At 35.9% G+C, this 12,343-nt stretch overlaps 2 pseudogenes; both read left to right on the top strand.

Annotated features, from left to right (window-relative positions):
* The first annotated feature begins 2,842 nt into the window (after positions 1-2,842).
* LOC149049274 (octopamine receptor beta-1R-like) lies at positions 2,843-3,890 on the top strand (annotated as a pseudogene).
* A 3,241-nt stretch (positions 3,891-7,131) lies between these two features.
* On the top strand, positions 7,132-8,064 carry LOC149049273 (uncharacterized; annotated as a pseudogene).
* Positions 8,065-12,343: the final 4,279 nt, after the last annotated feature.

The raw sequence follows: 12,343 nt of genomic DNA, 5'->3' as shown, positions 1-12,343 counted from the left end.
GACAAGTATTAATTAGCCATTTCAATACCGTTCTGGAGAAATTTTCTTGTGGAATTAAGGTTAGTTACTAATGATATCTCAAGTAATCCATTTTTCGCTTTTTAAACCTAATTTTTAACTCTAAAAAAAGCCACACTCACTGCACTGTGACGGGTAAAGACTGGTAGAAAGACAATAATTCCAACTTTGCAAGGAAGTTTCACCGCGTAGAGCTATTATAAATACCGTCCGATATTCTTCCGTGGTCTGACTTGTTTTCATCGAATCTCAGCGTAAGGTAAAGCTTTCGCTAGGTCTAATTAGAATTATCAGTGAATGCTTAAACTGGCAAAAACTTTTGCCTGGATCGCAGACACTACACAAAATTGTCACAAACTCCTCGCATAAGAAAATTCGAAATACGCGACTTACTCGCAGCCAGCTGTTCCTTGAAGCAAATAAAATGAGAGCTTTAGAGTTCTTCACAAACGATTTTGAGAAATTTGGTCGAGCTCTGATTCTTATCGTGAGACAAAGTTGAAAACTAACGGCGCCACAGATAAATTCAGCAGCACATTCGTGACTTTATTAATCATCGAAGTTAGATGATTGTTTTTCTTCAAATATTTTTGGCACAGGAAACAGGGAGTGAAGTAATCTTCTCTCTTTCTCGAGTAGAGAAGTAAAACTCCACATGTACATATATTTATCAATTGCTTTCGCCATCTTTGCGGAAAGTCATTAAGCAACACACCGCACTTTCAATCGTTTTACCAAATTAATAACCAACTTAAAATATTTGGAGAACCGTGTTACTGGAAAAGATTGTGAATCACTCGCCTCTTAGTTGGGATTAATAACTTTTCGAGTGTTTTGACAACGTTCCAAGTGGGGTATTATGCTGGTAAACCGACAGAAAGAGTGGTTTATTGCTTTTATAAAATAAACTTAAAACAAAACATATTGTTTCATATTTCTCTGGGTTACTGTGCGATAAACGATAGGTTTTTGACCAACCTCGTTTATTTATAAGGCTTGATAACACAACGGTCTGACCGGCTTTAGGAACATCTCGCTCGATTTTGTGTATGAACGCTGGAAGTTACATAGGCCCTTTATAAAAACAGTTTTAAGTAAGGGAAGATACGACGACTATTCAACAAAAAGATTGCTTTTAACTTTAAACTGGTGTATGAAGCTTTCATTTATTCATGTTTCTATCTATTCAAACTGAATTCTGGGTTGACTGAAAATGCAAAAGAGTTTCAGAAATAGAATGACATATCTTGACACTTCCCTAAATGATACCCCAACCGAAGGCAATAAATGATGACTGTCTTGTTTATAATCCAACATTTTTCTTCAGTCAAATTTATTCAGACGTTGTCAAAATACATCTTTTTGAAAGAAAGGAGAATTTTCAAAATTTAGCTTGAAAGCTTGCATGGACAGCCTAATTTTTCGATCGATTTCAATTCAAGCGAAACTTTCAATTACTAAAATAATTTATTTAGGCGACAAAAGTTTGAAGGAAGCCTTATAATTGATCGTCAATTTCAAACTTAAATTATTTATGCAAATTAACGCCCTCTGTAACAGGAAGAATATGAGGATACGGAAAAAATATAAAAGTAATATGAATTGACGCCTTCAGCTGATATGTTCGATCCAAGCTTCACGAGAAGTAAATGTGGAAACAAACTAGTGGAACTTTTCGGTAGACTGGTGTTAAGGACAATGATGATAATAATGATAATATTAACAATGATGAGGAAAACGATGATTATGATTGTAATCACAAAATAGCAAACCAGGAACAAAGAAATAGAGAAAACAGGTTTGTCGCCTTACATTTATCTTCAAACGTTATCTTGTCATTAATACTGTCACCGTCTAATTTGAATAAATTGTAAGCAGTTGCTTGCGCCAACATGAACAAAATGTTCATTGCATGTACTGAGTATATGGATAGCTTATATCTGTGGCAGATTAAAAAAAGTATCCGTTGATTGCAACGGGAGACAACACAACTGCACAAGGTTAAAACTCGAACGGAAATATCAAATAAGTTTATTTTTCCGGTGAGAAATGGCTTGCGGTTTGGTTTTACGGAAGACCTGGAAACGCATGCTAAATAAAACACCTGCATTTTATCTACCAAATTAAAAAAAAAAAAGGTGGTATGAGCTTCTCTAACAATACAAACACTCTATCAGGAAGGATTATTTAGCTGATAGAAATGCGTAGGCATTTTACGAGTTACCAATATGATGTTTTATATACAGTGTGTTCTTACCTAGTCGTTAGAGTTGAAATATCAGGGAGGTATTCAAAGCAATTATTTGTTAGTATAGGTAATCACATGATTTCGAGTGCAATTTGGAATAAGTAAGCACGAGTAAATTTTATTAGTCTTTGAGATAGACTTATAGTCTTATTGTCTTTGAGATAGACACGAGCTTATCATAATTGTGCAGGTCACAGGTCTCGCAGCTGAAATAAAAAAAGCCAATAAGTAAACGAACATATAAATGAATGACTAGATAAATGATCAAAACAATATTTCGAAAGATTTATAGACTTATAGTCTTTGAAATAGACACGAGATAGCTTATCATAATTGTGCAGGTCACGGGTCACGCGGTTGAAATTAAGCCAATAAGTAAACGAAGATATAAATAAAGAATATTTCGAACGTTCGTAAATCCTGAGAGCGAATTAAAGGCGCGGATGATGTAGTTTGCCGGGACTCGGAGGGAAATCATTTATTTTCACCTAATTAGTTTTCATCTCTGTTCATTTATTTGTTTATTCATTTATTCAATTATTTGCTCTTGAATTTCTTTTATTTTCAGAAGGTGCTATGTTAAACTCAGAGCTACCAAGTCGAAGCTTACCTGTTGTCATAACTGAGGCAAGTGTTTGTATTTCATTGTGCATCGTGAGCATTATTGGAAACAGTCTGGTTTGTATAGCAGCATACAGAAACTCAAACCTGCGATCAACCACCAACCTGTATATCATTGGTTTAGTAGTCAGCGACCTGATGTGTGGAACAGTAGAGATGACGTCAGCTTCTGCCACGCTGATCATCGGTAGATGGGTCTTTGGCGACGCCTTATGCCAGTTTCAAGGCTTTGTTGCTGTATTTGCCTATAATGTTACTGCACCAACCCTTGGTTTGACAGCGTTTAACCGTTACGTGAAAATTGCAAAGACAAGCCATTACAAGTAGATTTTTTCGCCCCGCAGATCTAAGATATGGTTAAGTTGCTTGTGGCTCTCTCTCGCACTTTACCTGCTAATTGTCCGTGTCACAAATTGGGCTAAAATCGATTTTATTTAAAGCTACGCGTCGTGCTCCTTTAAATTCTCAACCAGCTAAAGTCAAATCTTTCATTATTGCATCACTGTTGGATTACTTTTTGTTTTACCGTTGTGCGTCGGCATTTTCAGTTATTATAAGATATTTCTGAAAACCCATGAGCATCAACAGAATGTAGTGTCATCGCTACAGAACAGGAGTGAAAATAGTTCAGTAACCAACTCAATGAGAGAAATAAAGCTTACTCGAATGTTGCTCCTTGTGGCAGCCGGATTTTTGTGTTGCTGGATACCAATGCGGGCACTTGTCCTCTGGTTTCGCTTTTCTCCTGAAACCAGCTCAAGAATTACAGCAACGCTTGCTATTTTTTTGTTTTATCTGAGTGCTGCAATCAATCCCATTATTTACGCTTTCACAAATGGTGAGTTCCGCAGGGAGTTTCGCAAACTGCTCTGTTGCCGCCGTGAAAGGTCAAGAATTATGCCAAAGAAAGGTGCTGCGTTTACTAACAACGATCTCGTCGAACAAGAGGAACAAGGAACAAACTTTTAAGTAATGTTTAAAAAACGAGCAGGAGTGTTTTATCGGGTTTAAAACCACGAGGCGTAGCCGAGTGGTTTTTGATCCGATAAAACACGTGCTGTGAGTTTTTTGAACGGCTTCAAAAACATTCTTGGAAAAGCGTGTGTCAAGAGAGTTCATAACAATTATGCTTTTGTGAACGTTAGAAATTAGCATACGAGAAAAACATTAGGGATTAAATTAGTATGCATTGTCTAATATGCCTTTACCAGATTACTGTACTAATGGAATAGATAATTTTTCCAGATGTGTATTTCACAACTGTACTATTAATTTGGTGCAAAAGTAAATTTACTGTGTGAAATTTGTTGAAAGAACATTAAATATGTTCCCACCATTTGTTGTGTCAGTTTCTGTGTTGATAATTAATTAATATTCATAAGTCACGTGCAGTGTCTTTATATCTGATAAAACACCGCATACTAATGAGGATGAGTTTTATCGATATAAAGTCACTGCACGTGATGTATTATCTATCATTTGATAGGTTAATGGGCTTATGAATTATTAATGAGTTTTTGAAGTCTAGTGAATTTGTGTTAATAAAACATCCTCTTTTAAAAACAGGACGGAAAAGTTATTCCATTTTTTTAAATCTTTTTTATTACGGTTGCTTTTTGTTACTATTGTTTCTTGTTGTTGGTCGGTTTTGTTTTGTTTTCTATTATGCTTGGGCTCAGATTTCTAGGAGAGGCAAACACGAGGGAAACCCGTTGGATAATTTATAGGCGCCTTAAAAAAGAGAAAGTGGCAAGAGAGAGAGAGAGAGACAGAGAGACAGAGAAACAGAGAGAGAGAGTAATATCGCTGAAGGCGCCTTTTTGAAATTTCAAACAAACCTGAACAAAAAAATCAAATTACTGGCCTCGACCTCAGTAGTTTCTTTTGAGGTGCTAATTTAATTATTGTTTGCCAAGAAAGCTTCTTAGATGTCGAAAGCAATGTTGCTCGCACCAATCAGACCGCGCTGTCTGATATTATAAGCTATTTATGGTGACCTCTCCTTGCCAAGTGCTGAACACGAGAAGACGATATCAGCTCACTTCTAAATTGTGGAAGGGTTGCGAGTAAGAATTGGATAGATTTTGCTATGCCTGCGATGAAAATACAATGAATTGAATTTGAAAACCAGATTGAATAATGTGATGGCAAGCACGATATAAAATTCTTTTGCTTCTTCGGAATTTTTTTATTCATAACGTCAAAGCTTTTGCCCTTAACTGGATAGTTTCAGATCCGATGGTTTCAGATTTGATGGTTAAATGGAAAATAAATTAATTTTATTCGACTTTCCGTTTGTTAACAGCCAGCTACTAAAGCAGAATAACTTTCCCCTGAGTTTCCCTTTCTGATGCCTGTGATGTAATCAGCAACTTATTCGCTATCCCCGAACATTTCTAAATTCATAACAAATTAGCACAAAACGCTTTTAGTTGATTAGAGGTGACACTCAATCGTTTATGAAAATCTACAAGAGGACCAGAAAAGCCCTTGTTCGCAAAGAAAAAAAATTAAAGTTCCGGTTCAAAGAGTGCAATAACCTTTAGAGACATTCCCCAAACTATCTCTATGAATAATTTTCCATATACGCTTTCATTTGCAGTCATGATTACAACACCATTAACATCCGCCTACTAAGAACGTTGTAGGGTATTTCGGAATCAGTTTTAGAAGTGTTTTATACTTAACGAAGAGAGCGGAATTGATGCTTTCTGAGGTGGCTATGATTTTTTTTTTCTGAGGCACTCTTACCACTCATCTGTCATGGATAAGTGTGAATGTATTTTGTAAACGCTTCCAGTGGAACATGTAACGCCGAGATAGACCAAAGGTTAAAACATTTTCCTTGGAAAACGTCCTATGAAACTTAAGATGCCGGCTGTTAGAGCTCCAATTTCTATGCCCCTAAAGATATATGCCGTAAAAATACATATAGGAAAAACTGCTATTAAAATCAAGTTCTCAAGAATATCTTGTTTGCCAGACTTTCAAATTCCTTTTTGCTTTACGAAAGACACTAACTTACGGGGACTCTAATGCAGACACAAATCAATATCAGTTTGATATTGACAAGTTGATTCGCCTGGTTCAAAGCTCTGAAGCCGAGTTATAAAGTTACGAAAGAAATGCTCCCCTAACATCGACACAGGCAACTTTGAACAGAGACAACGCTGAAGTAGGAGAAAGGGTGCGAACATTGACTAAGCGACATTCCCTAAAGAGAGGTATGAAAAATAACTTATATTGCGAGCTTTAAAGTCATGATGTGTGCAAAGCAACATTTTCTGGGAGGAAATAAATAGAATTTGTAAAGGAAGCCAGCAAAGAGATAGAACTTGGCGCCTACAGCTGATAACAATTTTAATGACGTATCAGTAATAATAAGAGCTCGCAACGATACCTGCAAGACTTTCTACGTCGGCGAGATAGTTCCTGAGAGTAATTTAAGATGGAAAACATGTTAGAGGAATATTTTGTTCGTCATACGTCAAATATAACTGCTTAGTACTCCTGTAGATGGCCTAAAGGTTTGGTGCGCCATATATGCGTTAGGCATATTTTTCTATATCATAGTGTTGCCCTTGTCTTTGTGGATACGATGGTGTGTTTTTCGTTTTTTGTCGTTGTTTTTTTTTTTTTTTTGTCAAATTTTTAATTTTTTGTTAACTTTTTTTTTTTTATCTCGGCAACGGTGGAAAATTCGATTTCTTTCTTATTTTAATATTAGATAGACTAGGCTATAACTAAAATCACTGGATACTTTTTTTGGCGAAATATCTTTTTATTTCAGAAAAAAATTCAAATAACGAAATTCCGTTAAAATCGTCATTTTTAGCAGCAAATTATTACATGAGTTTGAGGGCTTCGCGTACAAAAACGAATCACTATCTCGTCTTTTATACACTCCAATCTTCTTTTTCGATCTCATAAGACCTCACAAAATGATTTTTGTAAACATTGCTCTCTTCTTTGCGCTTAAAATAATTTAATTTCGAAAGTATACCTTTTCCTTCAGTAAAAATACTTCGTGAATAAAAGTAATTTTCACCATGTGTTAAACCTTCAAATGGATTAAGCTTTTGGATGCAAAAAGATGTTCTCATTATAACTGTAAAAATTTGCTGGGGCTAATGATTGAGAGCGATACAAAAGCTTTTCAAAGTCCGTTAGAATGCAGTTATTTGACATTTTGCGGTCAATATTCCAGTCGCGAGTCACACATATTTTAATATGTTTCAACCAATATGAGGCCGAAAAATGTACATAGAAACATATTTCCAAATGCTCTAACCTCATTTGCCGCAGAAGACCCATCCAGAGACCATTTTAGTGTGATTCATCATCGTTGCTGTTATAATTATTTTTCTTAGTAATTAGTTTTTTCTTCGAGTTGAGTCGCAATTTGGCTGAAACGAATATCGTAATCAAGTGAGGAAACTTGATATTCTTATCACCTGGATTTTTCTTAACCTGAGACGCCGAAAGTGTTCTACATTTCTTCTGATCGGTTTGGGCCTGGCTGATTTACTGGTTGGAGGACTGGCCACTCCTCTTTTCATAGCGTATTTGAATCAGCTTCAGCATGGCGTGTTTTCAACCTTGTTGACGTGTTTACAAGTACATCGTCCATTTATGCACTTGCTGTCATTTCCGTGAAGAGAATGTTCGCCATCGGCTGGCCTCTTCGTCATAGAACTGCAAACTTTCGAATATTCACTTTTTTCACTGATACAAACTTCAACTTCACAACAAGTGACAGCGTAATCTACCTTCTAGTTTTGCTTCCTGTAACGCCTCTATTAGTTATGTGTGTAGCGTATTATGTTATTCGGAGGAAACAAAAATCACTAATATGTAACCATAACAATGTCAACAGGAGCTTCCGTTTTCACCTGGCTTCCATTCCAGATTTTTAACATGTTGGTAAATTTACATGTTTTTCCATCTTTTTCTCAACTGCAACTGACAGTATTCATCGTCAGGGTTTTACAATACAGCAATTCGTTCGTGAACGTAATCATTTATCCACTGAGAATCCCAGAATTTAAAAACTACCTGGTTCACTTACTTCGCTCGGTTGTGTATTCCCATTCCAGTTTTTAAACTCTGTAGTATCTCCTTCATCTTGGTCTGGGTCTGGGTCGGTTGTGTCCTTAATAAGATATACGAGTACGTAGTTTTTCTCACCGATCTCTAGTCGAGCTAAAAAAGGTCACTTGTAATATCCAATGGTAAGTCAAGATTAAAAAAAAAAAAAAAAAAAAAGGAATAAAGTACAATAATTCATGCCTTCTTTGCTTAAAGCAACTTGCACAATTTGTTAAACCTGATACTTTTCATGGATGTCGCGCAAAAACAATTTAGTTGTATTTTGAATTGTTTCCTTTGAAGATGTTATCCTTTCAAACCGTTATACCTTTTAACCGAGATTCATCACTTAAGCATTATAAACACCTTCTTCTCGTTTGTCAAATACTTTCCTTATCGGTATCCAAAGATAAACTTAAAGCCAACATATTCCCCTTCGACACCTTAAAGGTGGATAGTGCAAATTACTTTCGAATTTTCCTCTAAGAAGGCGTGAAAAGTGATACATAAGAAGCAATAAAGAATCACCACTTAATTAATTGATAACTTTATTAAATAAATAAATCACTCAATTTTAGCTCATTTGGTATAAATGTGCAATGTACTCCTCCATTTGGGTAATACGAAATATGAGAGATAGAGGGGAGAGAGGTAGAGATGTAGATTCATTACTATCACCGTTGCCCGTTGCATTCTTCACTTTTGTATTATGTTAGTGCTTGATGTAAATTTTTAACGACTGTTGAACACAGCCAAGTTGTCTCATATTGTACAGAATTCGTTATAATAAATATTGCATCTAAACAATTTGCCCCACCTCACGTACCTCAAATAGCTCATTGAACCACAAAAGGACAAGCTTATCGAGAATATATTTTGCTTGAGCTATGACCGGGAAAGTCATTCAATTTAAGTTTCTGCTATCTATGAAAGCAGCTTGTAAAGCGGTAATTTAAACCAGGTGAAAAAAAGGCCGGATTGAATGTATAGTCTCAGGAAGATCGATGGCTCGTGTCGACTTCTTTGGTCGGTGTCAGTGGTTTAACGTCAATCTATACACTTGCAGTCATTTCGTGGAGAGAATGTTTGCTATCGTAGGGCCTCTACGTGGCAGCGTCCGTCATTACGTATATTGAAAGTGTGCTATTGCTGTACCGTGGATCATAGCAGCAATATTCACTTCTCTAACGATTCCTGACTTCGAGATAATTATAAACCTCTAAGTTACAAATTTCTTTTCCTCTTAAGCTTGTTCCTGACCACACCATTGCTAACGATGTGTGTCGCGTATTTTAGTATCTGGATGAAACAAAAAATCCCCAAAGGGAATCCGAAATCCCAGAGCTGCAAGAGAATCAAAATTAGCCAACATATTACTCTTCACTTTTAGCTTGATTCCATTTCAAATTTGGAATAATTTTGTTGTTTTTATAGGTTTAAGGATTTCGTTAAAAGCGATGTACCTCATCATTGAGCTTTTAAAGTTCAGCAACTAGTTCAGCAACTAGTTCAGCCATTTTAGAATAATTTTCCACCTTATTCTCTTTTATCAAAACGTTTACTCATCGGTGCCATCGTGTTTCCTTTCGACACCTAAGAGCTGGATAATACAAATCATCCTTGAATTTCCCACTAAGAACGTGCGAAAAGTACTATTCCATCACATTGCTTTTACCAAGCCATACATCAAAAGTGATATGCATGCAACCAAACTGTTAGATAAGACACTTGATCCATTTTAGCTCATTTGAAATAATGTACAATCTACAACTCGATTTGAGTAATAAAAAAAATCAAAGTAAGTGAGTGAAAGAGATTCAGTACTATAAACGTTGCAGTGTACTCTTGTATATTATGTTAGCGCTTGATGTACATAGTTAATGACTGTTGAGCACATCTAAGTTACCTCACATCGTTCAAAATTCTTTGATCTAAGATTAGATAAATATTATAAATAAAAGAGATGGTAAGTTTTGAGCTCGGTGAAGAAATTAAGAAATTTTTTTTCTTCGTCTTGTTACGAGTGTGGGAAAGAAAAAATTCTGAGTCCCCGTGAAGTTTCGAACCTCAGACCTTCGGATTCCGTGCTCCGATGCTCTACCACTGAGCCATAGAGACTCCACGGTGGGCGAGGTGTATCACGAAGTTCAAATGACACGCGTCCTGCATACTGCTATGATCAGCAATGTCGATAACGTAATGTTTGTAGATAGAGTCCTACGCTCTTGACAAGACGAAAAACATCTTTCTTTATTTCTTTACCGAGCTCAAAACTTACCATCTCTCTTATTTCTATCTAAAATTTGAATTATAAAGAAGTTAAGTTTCTAAAGAAACTGAGGTGCTGCGTCAGTGAGGAAGTGTAACGGGACAATTTAATATTTGTAAAGAGTTGATAACGCAAATTGGCCACCGTAAAGAGTTTCAAATCTGACGTTTCGAGAATTAGCACGAAATGTCAGGGCAGAGGGCAGAGTCAGAGCAGAGTCAGGACAGAGGAACACGACTAAATTTGAACCCAGTTTGCTACACGAGTAGGGAATTTTAAGCCATCTAATTGCAACTAATCGTAGCAGTTTATAGAAATGTTGATTATGACAGTCTCATTGAAATTCTGTCTCAATGAAATAATTATTCCGATTTGTTTTAAGCCTTAATTTTACTTTCGTTTCGTTACCAGCTGCGCGGTTTATTTGGAGTAATCACCAGAAAAGTCTTCTTATCAAAGGCTATGATGATATTTTCTATTTTAAATACTTCTAACTAAAGGCTATTGAATATATTCAGTTGTGAATTTGGCCATAGAGGGTTAGGGAAAATCTTCTTCTTAGGCACACGTTCTTTAAAAAGCTAGCGTTACATACTCTAATATTTCCTCTGACCAAAAAACTAATCGACACAACTCTACAGTCTCTCGAATGAGAAACTTCCCCAACTTATTCTCTGAAATTAATATTCCTATTTCGATGATTTGGATGATTGCGAGTTGCGGAGTATTTCGAACAATGCGAGGAATATCCAAATTATTCCACCATTATTTTATTTTCTTGAATTTTGTCCAGTTTTCGGAACACCTTACCTGTAGAGCCTTAAGATAATGTCTGTGCTATAAAAGAAAACAACACAATCGAAACAAAATTCACGAACTACCTAGTTCACTTACTTCGCTCGGTCGTGTAGTCCCTTCTCGCCTAGCAAAGTGTTTTTAAGCTTAATGTATAGTTTCAAATGAAACATCATCTTAGGTATATACAATACAATACAAACTTTATTAGCACACCCCAGGGGGAGGGCCTTTTTTGGTGTTAATCATCTCAAACAGAAATATATAAGATCATCAGTAAAATTGCAGTACAATCAACCTAAAACTTCAATAAAAGACGATAAAAGTTACGATGTGGTAAGAAGTTAGACATCCACGTAAGAGTTTATTTCTTTATTTTCTTTTAAAAACAAAAGCAGATTCACATAACTTAATTAAAAGTCAGAAAAGTATGATACAAATCGTGTTATGGAGAGCAAAATGTAAACAGTGGCTAACGATGGAGCGTGTGAGTCGTTTTCGATCGAGGTAAGAATTCAACCCAATGCAACCGCAGAAAACAACACCGAAAAATTTGCAAACGCGGGAAAATACGCAATTTGCTGCAAAAGAGGGGAAAAAATATGGCCACCTGGGAGGTAGAAATGGAGGAATACGTACCTCGTTGCAAATGCGGCGAAGTATTTGTAACGAGATACAAAAGATATAGAGTTAAAGCTGAATTTGTAATGCGTACATAAGCGGAATCCAAAAATGTAGATTGATTACTTTTTTCGCAATGCTTTAAAAATAGAAGTAAAATAATCTAATTTAGTCGGATTGCGTCATTAACGAATATTTGCTCGATCTCTTTTGCTGGTGAGATGCCTTTGCTTTTTAACCCTTCAAAGAGACCTAAATATTGGTAGTAAATTTCTTAACTTCTTTGTTTACCACATAGGTATCTTTATTTTAGGGAATTTTGAGACATGCCAGAAACATTCTCCAATTGTGAGTTCCGTTGGATTACCATTGGCAAAAAGGTCCCTCCATTCATATTTACGTCGTATAACATATAATTACTTGGAAAGGCACCAGTTTATTACCAAGCTCAACAAAGCATGCACTCCACATTCCATTTGTTCGTTATGTTCTTAGCTTGACACGGCTTTAAACTAGATGGCCCAAATTATATCTCCCAATGTTTTACACCTCGTGCTCGCCTGAATAATGTAAATTTCACAGGACGCCAAGGTATGAACTGTATATAATTTTATCTATTTTTACATACTATTGAGCTATATATATATATTAATATTGGCATATGCATAACTCACATTATATCT

This window comes from Pocillopora damicornis, chromosome 3 (genome assembly GCF_964200805.1).
Source record: "Pocillopora damicornis chromosome 3, jaPocDami1.2, whole genome shotgun sequence".
NCBI lineage: Eukaryota > Metazoa > Cnidaria > Anthozoa > Scleractinia > Pocilloporidae > Pocillopora > Pocillopora damicornis.
The sequence above is the reverse complement of the archived record's forward strand: the minus strand, read 5'-3'. Positions and strand labels throughout refer to the sequence as shown.